General features: G+C 37.1%; 1 long non-coding RNA gene across 1 annotated transcript in view; it reads left to right on the top strand.

Moving 5' to 3' along the window:
- The window catches only part of LOC121365742, a 65,350-nt gene extending 52,817 nt beyond the window's left edge, over window positions 1-12,533 (top strand). Inside the window, exons 3-4 of the long non-coding RNA XR_005957065.1 lie at window positions 10,312-10,424; window positions 12,368-12,533. This is a non-coding gene — a long non-coding RNA (uncharacterized LOC121365742). The remainder of the gene's footprint in view (window positions 1-10,311; window positions 10,425-12,367) is intronic.
- Window positions 12,534-12,795: the final 262 nt, after the last annotated feature.

The raw sequence follows: 12,795 nt of genomic DNA, 5'->3' as shown, positions 1-12,795 counted from the left end.
GTTAATAGAACACTACATAGTCCTTGTAATTAAAGTGTGACATGGGAGGCCAGTGTCACAAAGAAGAGAAATCCTTTAATTAGCCAGGATTCAAAAAGCAAAGACAAAACTGGAAGGTTAAACAGGGAGAAGCCACATTGTAAGATAATACTGTAAGAAAATGACAGGACTTAGACAACCTCCAATCATCCATATTTCTGTATTTGGGATTGATACTTTTGTCCCAAATCACCTGTCCCAAGTTTATCTGTAATGACAACACCAAAACTACCAATGGAAAACAACTTGCTGTCAGACCTGCACAGGCAAAGCCCCAACAGTTACTGCTGGGTTTGGCAGGGACAAGGTTCTTGAATCACATTTTTGGTACTTTACATCAGGAAAATTAGGCAAATCTGCACTAATGGTTTAGGCTTATGGTAAAAATAATCTTTTTATTACCCCTGTTCCTTGGAGATCACATCATAGGAACTTGATTTCTTTTTGCTCACTAATAAAATCTCATGTTTTCAAGGCAGTGAAATTTGAGTTTCCTTCAACAGATTTTATAAATGAAAGTAGTATTAGAGAAAAAGCCACATCATGGACTTAGACTTCACTTTCTAATTTAGTTTATATGTTCCATTAAGATGCATAGACTAACTCCTTAATTTATAGAAAATACCTTCAAAATGTAGTCCACTAATGAATATATAGTTCATAAAAATATAAGTCAGGAAAAAATTTTGAAGGTATCTAAAAGCTTTTATCAAGTGCACCATACAAATAAATTGCAAGAAAGAAGTAATGCAGAAAAGTTGATTGACAGATGGTTACTGAATTTCTCAATCAGGACCAATTTCCTTTATTTACACGTCTGTTTGAGACAGATATGACATGATATTCTTAAAAATAGATTCTACCATAACAGTTCTAAAATTTAATTTCATGTGTAAAATATTGCATCTGGTGTGTCCAAGACAAAAATATCTGTGAATGCAGTGGCCCAAGATTATTGCTTCTATCCTGGAAATGCAAACAGTTGCAATATACACTAAAAAGCAGAAGTCTACTGTCTTTACATCTGCCTTAGGAGGGGCAAATCTTATCATAGCTCAAAATTTTAGTTCCAGACTTTCAGCTGAAACATTCAACTTCATGTATTAAAGAAGCAGAGGCATTTTGTCTATTTGTTTTCTTATGGGGACAAAAGATATTTGATGGACTATGGATATGGTATGAGGAAACTACTCAGACAAGAAAAGGCTTGCAACTTCAGACCAAACTGCTCTCTGGATATCATTAACTTGTCCTGCATTTGTTGATCTGTGGCACTTTCATCTGAGAGTCTCTCTACTTTTAAGGGTCTTTTGTTACAAATGCTTACACAAATTTCTTTGCATTCCAATACATTTTTAATAGAGACTTTTTCCAGAGCTGAATAAGGCATTCTGTCTCATCCAAATAAAATAGCTGTGTCTGAAAGGGAGAATGTTGTTAGCAGTAATAGCATATCTAAGGGCTTTGAAAAGGAATTTATTCATTTGTAGCTCGGGCTCATTTTGCACTGAAATATTCATGCAACCTCTGAAAGTGTTGTCAGTAAAACATCTGGCTTGAGCACAGGAGTCTGCTATACAGAAGTGGCTGCTATTCCCATGTCCCAAATGATTCTTTACACGCTCAGCTTTGCTTGATTGTACCCTTCTTCTGCTTAGTTTCTGTGGCATAGATGTATTGGCAATGATTATGAGGATTTTCAAAGCAAAGTGCCTCTTGTAGTGCTATAGGCCAGCTTGTTTAGCCTGCAGCATGTTTGTAATGCTCAGGTTGATTATCACTTCTAACAAAACAGTCCCTAGTGGCTCTCAGCTGCATTTACATATATTTCAGACAGTGTGTGTACTGAAATAAGCAGTAAATAACCTTAAGGAAAAATTATGTTAATTGGTTGGCCACTGCAGTGCCTGCCAGTTCAACACCTTCAGCTGGGGTTATGTACCTCTTTGAATTTAACAAGAATACACATCTAGCTCCCAGTTACCTGCATCTAGGATTTCCAAAACTTTTTATTCTAACAGAGACTAAATTTGGTGTGAATGCTTTTTGTTGGTTTGGGGGCATTTTTCATATGTGTGTGCAAATTTTTATCTATGGTTTTAAAATAAAAAAAATTTAAATTGATTTTTTAAATATATAAATATATATATGTTTTATTTCTAGTTGACCTGATCAGAATCTCTCTCCCTCTTCCTTCTCCTTGTGTTTGTCCTTAATGTTGTCTTGACTAGTTTCTTTTAATTATGATATGATATTTTGTAATGATAGCTGGAAAAAATATTTGGTATGTTATACAGTTTCTTGTAAAAATATACAAGAGACTTTTTCTTTTACATTTCCTTTCATCTAACTTTTTGTTACTGTGAAATTATTGGATGCTGAAATACTTAACCTAGTACTTTATCCCAAACAATAATATACCAAAAAGATATCTGACCTTATAGGCTTATTTTAAATCTAATTCTTTGCTTCTCATTTCCACCATTTTCACCTGCTTAAGTCTATCCATGATATGTGATACCCCATGTCAAGGTGAAATTCTTAAATCTGATCAGAAAGTGTAACTACTGTAAGTATATTCCAGCATATTGTTTGTATGTCTATTTTATCTATATGATTTGGATGCTGGTCTTCAGTAAAGAAGGCAAACAATGCATTTTGATAGCATCAGTTATTATGGAAGCATAAGATATTTTGAATCATCTTGTTGGAATGAAAAATCTTTTCTTCTCTATCTATATCTCTGTTGTGGACAATCACCTGTGTACAAAGGAGATGCCATGTCCTGTTCAAACAAATTTCTCACAGGAAGACACATCCTTCAGCTCTCTGAGATTCTCTGATCTCATGTAACTTACAGGGTAATCCCTTGTCCTGTATTGCAAGGATCTTGGCTTGTTATTTTTGTGGACCTGTGTCCTGTCCAGTGTGGAACATTCTCTTTTTATTTCCATCATGTTTATGCAAAAGACTGAACTAATCAAACATCTCCAGAGCAAAATTTAGCAATTAAAATAGATTAAAATTAAATTGAAGTATTTTCTGGAAAGAAGCATTTTTTTCCTACAGTTGTCAACACCTAATATCATGGATATAGCAATAAGTACTCTACATCGTTGTCGTTTTCTGCACTGCTGAAATGGAAACAATCTATTGATTTCTCCTTTAGTGTTTTTAGGCAAAAGAAAAATTGCATTAGGACTATTTGAAAAATAAAAATGTTTGAAAAAGATTTCTCTGAATTTTAAAAATGTCTCATCATTTGTAAATGCTAAATCCAAGGTAGGAGACACTATTTAGTCTGTATAAAAATGTGCACAATTTGCTTGCAGCTGTTTGTCCACCTTATTTTCTCATAATATTGCAAAATGAGTGACATATAGGTCTTCATTTAATTTTTTAGACTGTGTGTCAAAAACTTTCAATTGCCTTTCCTCAAATATCTTCAGAACTCCAGGACTGGCTCATTTTGCCAGCTCTGAACACAGAGAAATATAGATGTGTTCCCAAAGGATGTATATGTTTAAACCATAAAGTTGAAAGTATCCTTAAAAGCTTTCTAGGTATTAGAATTTCTTTTGTACAGCATGAAAGGCCTTATCAACTGTATTTTTAAAATTTCTACTGAATTGATAAAGACAGCTATGTGAAATTATTTTCTTTATTTGGTAGTTTCCTGAAATTCTTTTAAGCATTATTAAGATTTTAAACTCCAGTTTTAAAATTAGAACTTTGTTTACTCCTATATGAGCTGAAATTTGGTATGGGATGAATGCATGAAAGTGTAAATTTCTCAATGTCTTAGTCTTTGGTCATAAATATGAATAAATTTTATCTAAAACGTGTTGGGGAAAAGCATAAGAGATGAAAAAAGGGTTTAGTTTAGTGGTGCACAGCAGATTGCAGATAATACACTTAATATTTTGGTTCCTACAGACACATGAAAGTGTAAATTTCTCAATGTCTTAGTCTTTGGTCATAAATATAAATAAATCTTATCTAAAACTTGTTGGAGAAAAGCATAAGAAATGAAAAAAAAGGTTTAGTTTAGTGGTGCACAACAGATTGCAGATAATACACTTCATATTTTGGTTCCTACAGACGTACTAGTTTTAACTTTATTGGGCCACTTTTTCTAGGAGAAAATACCACCACCACCAAAAAAACACCAAATCCCCCTTCCCCTTCAAACCCCTGAAAATTTTTTAGAAATCCCCAAACAAACAATCAAATCTAAAGTGAAATCAGCTCTAAATATTTTAGGTGGTTCAGGTTAAAAAGCCTTTTGTTGTAATAAAGGTTAGCTCACAATTAGAGGTTAATGTAAAATACATGAATTTGACATTGGAGAATGACATAATGATCAATCCTCTGCAGTTTGCTCAAATGCTGAATGGAAGATATGCTTTCAATTACAAACACAGAAGTTAAAATTATATACTCTTTGTGTGTATTTTAGTTTAGGACACATTTCAGAAATGCAATAAATATTGAATCTAGAGACAGACAATCCCATTTAAGTTAATTTCATTTGTCAATTTAAAATGCTTTATGTGATAATGAAAAAAAAAGCATAGTCATATATAATTTTAATAATGATATGTGTTATAAACAAATATATGTATATACTGATAGAAAATAATGTTTTAAAGTAGATTGCTGTTTATGGTGACTCATCAATATTTTGATATTTTTAAGGGAAAAAAGGCTAGATGATATACCAAGGAAATAGTGTTCCGAGGTAAAGTGCTTTTTTTGGCTTTCAACATGGTTCACTCATCAGACCTGTTTACCTCACCTGGTTTTAACTGTCACAAATTACTCAGGCAAAATAATTAGCTAAGCTTCCTTTTTTTCTGGTTTTGCTTGAGAGGCTGAATGGAACATCTTCCTGGTTCTGCAACTCGCAGGGAATATCCTGAAGTCATGAAAAACTTGTAAATGTGCCAACAATCTGAGTGCACTTATTGCTGCCATAAGAGATTACCAAATCAGAATGGAAACATTAAATACTTAAATTAAAAAAATGGCTCCAAAGATGTAGCAATATTTGAGAGTATAAAAAGCACAATGTCATAGATAGGAGAAGGAGGGAGGAACTGAAAACAGCCCAGTGCAAACAGTGTGCCAAGGCATGAACTCCACCTCCAGCAGCAAAACCACAGGGCAAGAACTTCTAGGACATCTCAGCTTGCAAAACCGAAGTGAAATAAATAGATCCATCAAAATGTGGCTGCTGAGGAAATGGTAAAACATAACAGTGAGTAGATGGGAACTATGGGAAAACCTGCTTAGCAGGGTGCGAGTAGCGGGGCTGTTGAGTCTGCAGCCAGCCTTTGGCGCCGTGTCTGCGGGTAACGCACATCAGGGCTGCCAGAGCCATGAGCAGGGCATCTGGAGAGTTATTTCCAGCACAAATCTGCACTCTGTCTCCAGCCCCCACTCTGTCTCCAGTCCCAAGGCTGTCTTCAGTTAAGATGCACCCTGGATCCAGAATTCAGCATGAGTGCACACACACATGTAAAATTTCACTGCAATGGTAAGCACAGATTGGTAACAGGCAGCAAGCTCAGGCTCTCAATTCTTCTCAGCAGTGCTCAGGCACTGACCTCCAGTGCATCTGTACCCTTGTAATCAAATTAGATTTTCTCACCTCTACTTTCTCATCTGAATTTTCTTGCAACTTTTCTTAACACATGTTGATTTTGTCTTTTTCCTTCCTGAAAAATTAAGATATGGCATCTTAGGAACCTATCTCCTCTTTGGTCTTTCAGTTTAAAATTATAACCAAGTTTTTGACATTTAGGTCAAGCATTTCTTTAAAGACTTGTCAGGAAGAAGAGATAAATGCATGCTAGAAGTATATACGTTACATTTCTGTTCCTCATGACAAAAAAAGGAGGCGGGGGAATAATTTCATTACATCTTTTATGTCTTCTAATGCCCCAGGCTAATAAAATCAAATGCTTTCTTTAAAGTATAAAGCTATTCCTTAATTCATGCATTTGCAATGTTTCCAACATCATTAAGAACAGATTTCTAAGTCTGCCCTAAGTCACTGAGCATTGCCTTTATGTGACAAGGGATCTCACAGAATAAAATAAATTAATCTATACTATTCAACAACTAATCACACCAAAATGAAATTGCTAGAGAATTCCCAGCCCTTAGGTACATATTTTCAGCTTTATGCTCAGTTTTATCATATACTATATGCTAATAGTAACAGTAAATATATGTCTAATTTTGGCTTTGTAAAAGGAAAAATCTTTTAAGTGAAGAACAAGGACATAGGTGTTAATGCATGATCTTGGCAGGTAGAAAGAAGGAAAAGCTCACTCTGGCTTACAAAAACACTGAAAAATTTGGCAAAAGAAAGAAATCTGTATTTGATAGAGGGCAAAACCAGAAGATAATATAATTTCACTGTAACATAAGAGAAATTCTGCACTTAGAAAAAGCCAAATGAGAAGACATTTGGTTTTCTTGAGACTTCCCTGACTTTGGGTTAAAGGGTGCTCAGAATTGTAAAAAATATTTTTGGCATATACGTGTACCAGTATTATCCATACCTGTTCTTGCTAACATGAATAGACTTTGATGACTGAATCTCCAGCAAACTGTGTGCACCTGCTTGCCTTCTCTGTTAGGTACTCCGGGAGATCTCTGCCAGTACTGGAGGTCTTTTTTGTGCCCAGCAAGCAGGCATGGCCCGTTGTGAGGCTGGACATCAGAGGAATTAATTTTTCAGACATTAGGCCATAAAAAGCTTGCTAGATTTCTGTGGCTGGATCACATCCCAGTTAGTCAACCAGAGGAATTGGTGATTCAAAGCCTTACTCAGCAGGATGCTTGCGCACCTTCTTAGCTTCAAGTGTCTGACCAGTGCCAGTATTTAGTATAAGATGGGAAAGTTAAAATCATTAAAACTCACCCTCCCTCAAGCTCTGTTAACTGTCTCCTCAAAGAACAAGGGCTTGTGGTAGCGCTATCAACTGATGACTCTTACTAATGTAATTGCAATTTCACTTTTTCCTGTGCCTTATTTAAAATGCAGTTATACTGATTATTCACATGCCTGTAATGACTGCCTTCCTTAATCAGTGCTCTCAAAAATGTCACATCTCCCTGTGCTCAGACCTAAGCAGGAGGGAGGTCCCTGCTGCCACATGTCTTGCAGCATCTCAGAAATCTTCCTGGTGCCACTCTTGGTGTCCCCTCTGCCACCAGCCTTTCTAAACAAGAAAAAAAGATGGAGCAGTAAGAGAGAAACTTCTAGCTGCTTCCCAGCCCCTGTGAAATGATTACAGCTCTGCAGGCTCCCAGGCAGGTATGCTTATGCAGGAATATCACAAAAGCCAAAGCTGTAAGCCAGAGTTTGAGGTCTAAAGGTTGTCTGTGTCATTTCTTACTTGCATGTTTTAGTGGACCTGAGAGGAGTCTGACATTAGGCAGATGAATGTAACTGGATACAAGTGAAGTATAGGCCTGATTCCTCTCCTCCTGGCAATGCTCTGAATATCTTGCACTGTTCCTGTCCTACTTTTTGCCCTGTGAGAAGGGTGAACCAGCAGCTGTGTTACATACTCGTTTCTAATAGCTGGCGTGTTGAGAGGAACTTGTTGACACCTGCATAAAAAATTGAATAATTTCATTGTGCATACTAGAGAGGAAAGAAACCATCCCTTCCAGTGCACCTGGTGAATTTGCTTTCCTTTTCTTTTCTTTCTCAATTTCACAAAAAGTAAACAGTGACACTGAACTGCAGTCCTGTACTTGGGAAGTGAGGGAGAAAGCTGGTGGCAATCTGTGCTGCTGACACAGTGTCACAGTGCAATGAGGCATGCTGTATCATCTCAGCAATGCATCAAGCCTGGGAAGAGCTCTAAAAAATTTAACTGCATGGAAGAGGGGTTTATAGCCTTTTGCTGTGCAAGTTTAGCATTGGGTTGCTAAACAATCAAAACAATCTGTGTGCCTTGGCACGTTATCAGCAGGGGCTCTGATGTACCACCATGGTGCACAGAGTCTCCTAGAAGAGTCAGTAGTTTGGGGCTTGGTCTATTATGTCTCACACCAAGACAAATGTTTTATTGTTTTACAGGAGAAGGGTGGACTTTTGGCACTACTCCAGTTTTCACATTGCCAGCTGTGTCTTCAGCTTGAGAGATTTCTTGTTTGCTCTATGTTTGCTTCTATTCCTTGCAATTTTTTTACCACAATTTTTTTGTATTTTGCCATTTTGAATCTGGAAGAGTATGTAATGCAGTATATTTAATTTAAACTTTTCTTAAACTGGTATTGATCAAAGGTGCTTCAGCATGTGCCAGAACTCCACATTCATTGCATTATTTATAATATTGGGGAAAATTGGAGGAGCTAAAGGAACTTTCCCAATATCGTGTTGGTGGAAAAATCATGGAGGGAGAGAATATGGGGATTTTTCATGATGTCCTGGGGCACAGAGACTCTTTACCTTCACAGTCCTTTGAGACCTCATTGATGAGGACAGGAAGAGTGTCCCTGACCCACATTAGGGGACAAATTATTGCTTCACAGACAAGGCCATATGAATCAATGGGAAGCATGTTTTCAGATTTGCTATTTGTTTCATCATTCTGTGCTTCAACTTGTCCTCTTGCAAAAAGGGGGGAAAAAAGGCCATGAGATTCAACTGCTGAAAGTTGTAAAGTCTCATATCTCAATAAGGGTTCATGAAGATCACCCTTATTTCCCTTTGCTATGCAAGGAAGACACTGCTGATTTTTTCTAAAGTTGTTTGTGCTCTAAAACTCAGTTGGCTCTATAAGGCTTCATACACAGAAACTGCATGAGGCTTTGTCCAATAAATACATGAAATACTTTGAGAACATCAGGTGTCAGACACAATAGAAGTATAAAGGATCAATTGTTACAAGGGTACCTGAAGGAGTAGTTTCAGTTGTTAAAGTTATTAAATAGCTTGAAAACTGAAAAGCATTATGTAAGGGATAGGAACTGTTGTCCTTATACTTCAACACTTCAGGCCATTCAGAAAGATTATTTAAAAATTCATTTGATTAGCAGTCTAACCAGGGAGGATGTCACAGTGCAAAGGATTCTGCCCTTACATGTGGTTCCTTTGAGTTTCATATGCCCAGGAGAAAGTGCCAACTGCTTATGCACCACAATTACATTTGTAAAAATTGATTTACACATCCACAGGCAGCAAGAGCAGGTGTTTGATGTCTTTTTTTTCATCAGGGAGCAGCAAGACTAGACTGCTCCACAACAGAAGATGAGCTGGGATGGAGGTGACAGCAGGGCAGCGCCCTCACCAAACAGGAATGCTCTCACACAGTACCCAGACAAGAGGAGCAGAGCACAGCCCTGACCAGACCCAGAGAGCTGTGCTGATCCCTCCCTAGCCCACAGTGATAAGGGAGAAGGCTGAGTCAGTAAAACAAGGGTCAGATCAGCAAAGTGCAAGGCAACCTCTTTGTCCTGTGTGCTTTTGTCAGTGGTCTGCAGTGTCACACCCGAATTTATAGTATAACTTGTGTTTCACATAGGTCAGATAATCACTGCCATTGTTAGTGCTGGTTTTACCAAACCCCCAGGGCTTCAGTTTTTTGGGAACCAGTATTTTTTTAATAATAATTTCCAACAATAATGATAGTAAATACTAAGAAGAAAATTGTGTTAATACAGTTTTACAGAAGGCCTTATTGACAGCTGTGCCTCTAATTCCATGGCTATCTGCAGTCCTGCAGGCACTACAGCACACCTATGAGTAATGGTGCCTGTCTGTCTTGTTCTGCAACTGCAGGAATTGAGAGACTTCTCACAGTGTAGTGGTCTACAGAAGGTTGAGATCTGAGGGATGTCTTTGGTGCTTAAACACATAGGAATGATGTTGAGAATCTGGACTGAGCTGTGACTGAATCCCAAAGTTGATAACCTTTCAAGGAAGCTGTTTCTACCTTCAGGTTGCCCAGCTCTTTAGAGATGTTTTTCATGCAAGCCCATTAATAACTTTACATTTGACACGCACCTTGTGATAAGAACTTTTAAATTTTTATGCTATTTTCAAAGACCTTCTGTCACTATATAAAGTCTATCTTAACATTACTAACACATATAAGATTCATTTATGAATTTCCTTGCATGGATCAGGACCTGGCATCCCTATTCCTTACAGTTCCTTTTTCTGTCCACATGAAAATTGTTATAGAACTGAAACAACCTTGTCATTAAGGATGTGAAACTCCCATATTCTCTTCTCACCTGCAGGCCCATCATGGAAAGGAGAGAGGTGATTTGGAAGATCCTCAAGCACAAAGAGAAAGGACCTGTGTCCTAGAAAGTGTTGCACTGGCTGGCATTCACAGTGCTGCCAACTGGAAGTAAGTTTGATCTTGCCCTGCAAATTTGGGTTGAGTTAGTTTCAATCTTTCACAGCCACAAACTCATTTCTCTCTTATACTGAATATACTTGTTCTCAAACTTAACTGGCAATGTCAAGAAGCAAGTCTTAGCATTGAAAACACAAAATCAAATCCTTCTGCTTTGATCAGGAAGCTTTCTCCTCACTTTTAAAGTCATTCCTTGGAAATAAAGGACCACTGCAATATTTGCAGCTCTCTTTGTGTGCTCTGTATGTGATTGAGAAGGTTAGCCTGTAATGGCAAGGGAGCAAGTACATCTGTTTTACCACTTGACCATTGACAGTTCTGCCTGATTTCGAAATTCAATCTACAAATTAATTTTGCACTTTAACACTTTCAGGTTATTGTTATGAATCTCACTGGTACTAGAAGTATATACTTCATCAATTTTAAATAATCATTATAACTGAATAACTGTTGAAACCTAACTCTTCAAATTTAGAGTTATCTGTGAGATCTTACTGGTCACAAGTGTGTTAATGTAGTAATTGATAACTTCTCAATTACTTGCTATCATCTTCTCTGAATTCCAACGGTAATTAAATGAAAGAGGATATAATTATACCTGCAGCCATTTCCTTTAGTTCAAATGGAGCCCTAACTGGCTAGAGGAAGCTCTTGTTAAAGAAGCAAAGTCCTGTTCCTACATCTCACATTCTGTCTGTGTAAGAAGCATTTTCCATCCAATTATGCTTTAATTGCAATTGCTGCCTCCTGTAAGGAACTTATGTAATAGTGAAAACTAAACTCCTCTTCAGCATGGTCCGCTGTTAAATCCTGGCACAATATTAAAATTCCATCTGCATTAGGTACTAAACTTTTGGTCTAATGCACAAAACAATGATATGCTTGGTTTTGTGCTTTGGGTGAAGGACAGGCAAGTCAGAGTGGGAGAAAGAGTCCAGTTTGTGCTTGGGCTGCAAACTTGCAGAACCAGCCCCATGGCTGTAGTCCAAACAAACAGGAATATTTTTTTTTTCTTTTAATTACTGTTTTCAGAAAAGTGACATTTCTCCAGCTTCCCATTTGCACCTTTTTCCTGTGAAACTCCCCCACTGGAAAACTTTGTTACCATTGTGTGGAATAGCACACACACCTCATCAGGCACGGGATGCAGCCAAAGAGGATGTATGAATGAGGGCAGAAAACTGAAATGCATGTGTTGCTAGCAGAGTAGTGATTTTTCTCCATTTGTATCTATTAAATCTGCATCACTAGGCCTCTGCCCCCATCCCCAAGAGCTCATTTCTCTCTGAGCTGGAGATCCCACTCCTCACATTTACTTCAAAAAATCACAGAATTTTCTGAGTTGGAAGGGACCCACAAGGATGAGTGCTGAATTAATTGCATGTGCAGCTGCTCTCCAGTGGAAGGGCAAAGGCACCTCTGGGAAGGACTGGAAATGGTAATTTACTTTTATTTGCTGGGTTTTCTGTATTCACTGTTGGTTGTGTGAACAAGTGAAAATAAGAACCCTGTTGACTTTGGGGTCTGCTTTAGTAATGAACACACAATCCTAATTTAGTTCCAGAACTGAACTAGAACTGCACATGTTCTATAAGAATCCATGTCTGTGTCAAATAAGGATAATATTTCCATCTTAAAGATTAATAATGAGTTAATAAAAGTTGTTAGGAAAGGAAAAATTATAAATAGCTTCACTGGGATGTCTGAGCTATATGTATCTAAATCTGGATATTGACAAGACCTGTTCTTGTTACAGGGAAAAAAATAAAACATCCAAAATTTTGGGTTTGGGTCCTCTGGGGAGAGGGGTCGTGGTTATTTTTCTGATTTGGTTTTGTCTTTTGGTTTTGGTTTACTTGTGATTTTTTATTTAAAACATTGCAATTAAATAGATGAAGTTATATGTGATGGTTTTCTTGTTTTTGTTTTTTTAGATCCAGGTGCAGAAGCTACAGCAATTAATATTAATCTGAATTTGATTATTTGGCTCTTCAGCTTTTCATTGGATTATGTTGACTTTGTAATTTGATTGCTACACAGATGTAAGCTGTGCTGATTGCATTAAAATATGCAAAGGAAATTAAAAGTATTACCAAGTGATGTTCTGAAAACAGTTCTTCCTTGCTGGCTGTGAAAACTTCCTTTTGGGAAGAGAAAAGCAAAGGAAATTAATGATTATACTATAATGCCAACCACTGAGTTACAAATAACCCGTCTACATGGATAATAAGTATTGAACCTGTAATTCTTTGTTTCTGGACTAATATATGTTATATAACTAATAAAAACTTAATAGACACGAGCTCTATAATGTGCTAAAATAGGGGATTAAAAGGTGAGACCCAGAAGGGAAGCTGCAGCA

This window comes from Pyrgilauda ruficollis, unplaced genomic scaffold (genome assembly GCF_017590135.1).
Source record: "Pyrgilauda ruficollis isolate IOZ18807 unplaced genomic scaffold, ASM1759013v1 scaffold12, whole genome shotgun sequence".
NCBI classification, from domain to species: Eukaryota; Metazoa; Chordata; class Aves; order Passeriformes; family Passeridae; genus Pyrgilauda; species Pyrgilauda ruficollis.
The sequence above is the reverse complement of the archived record's forward strand: the minus strand, read 5'-3'. Positions and strand labels throughout refer to the sequence as shown.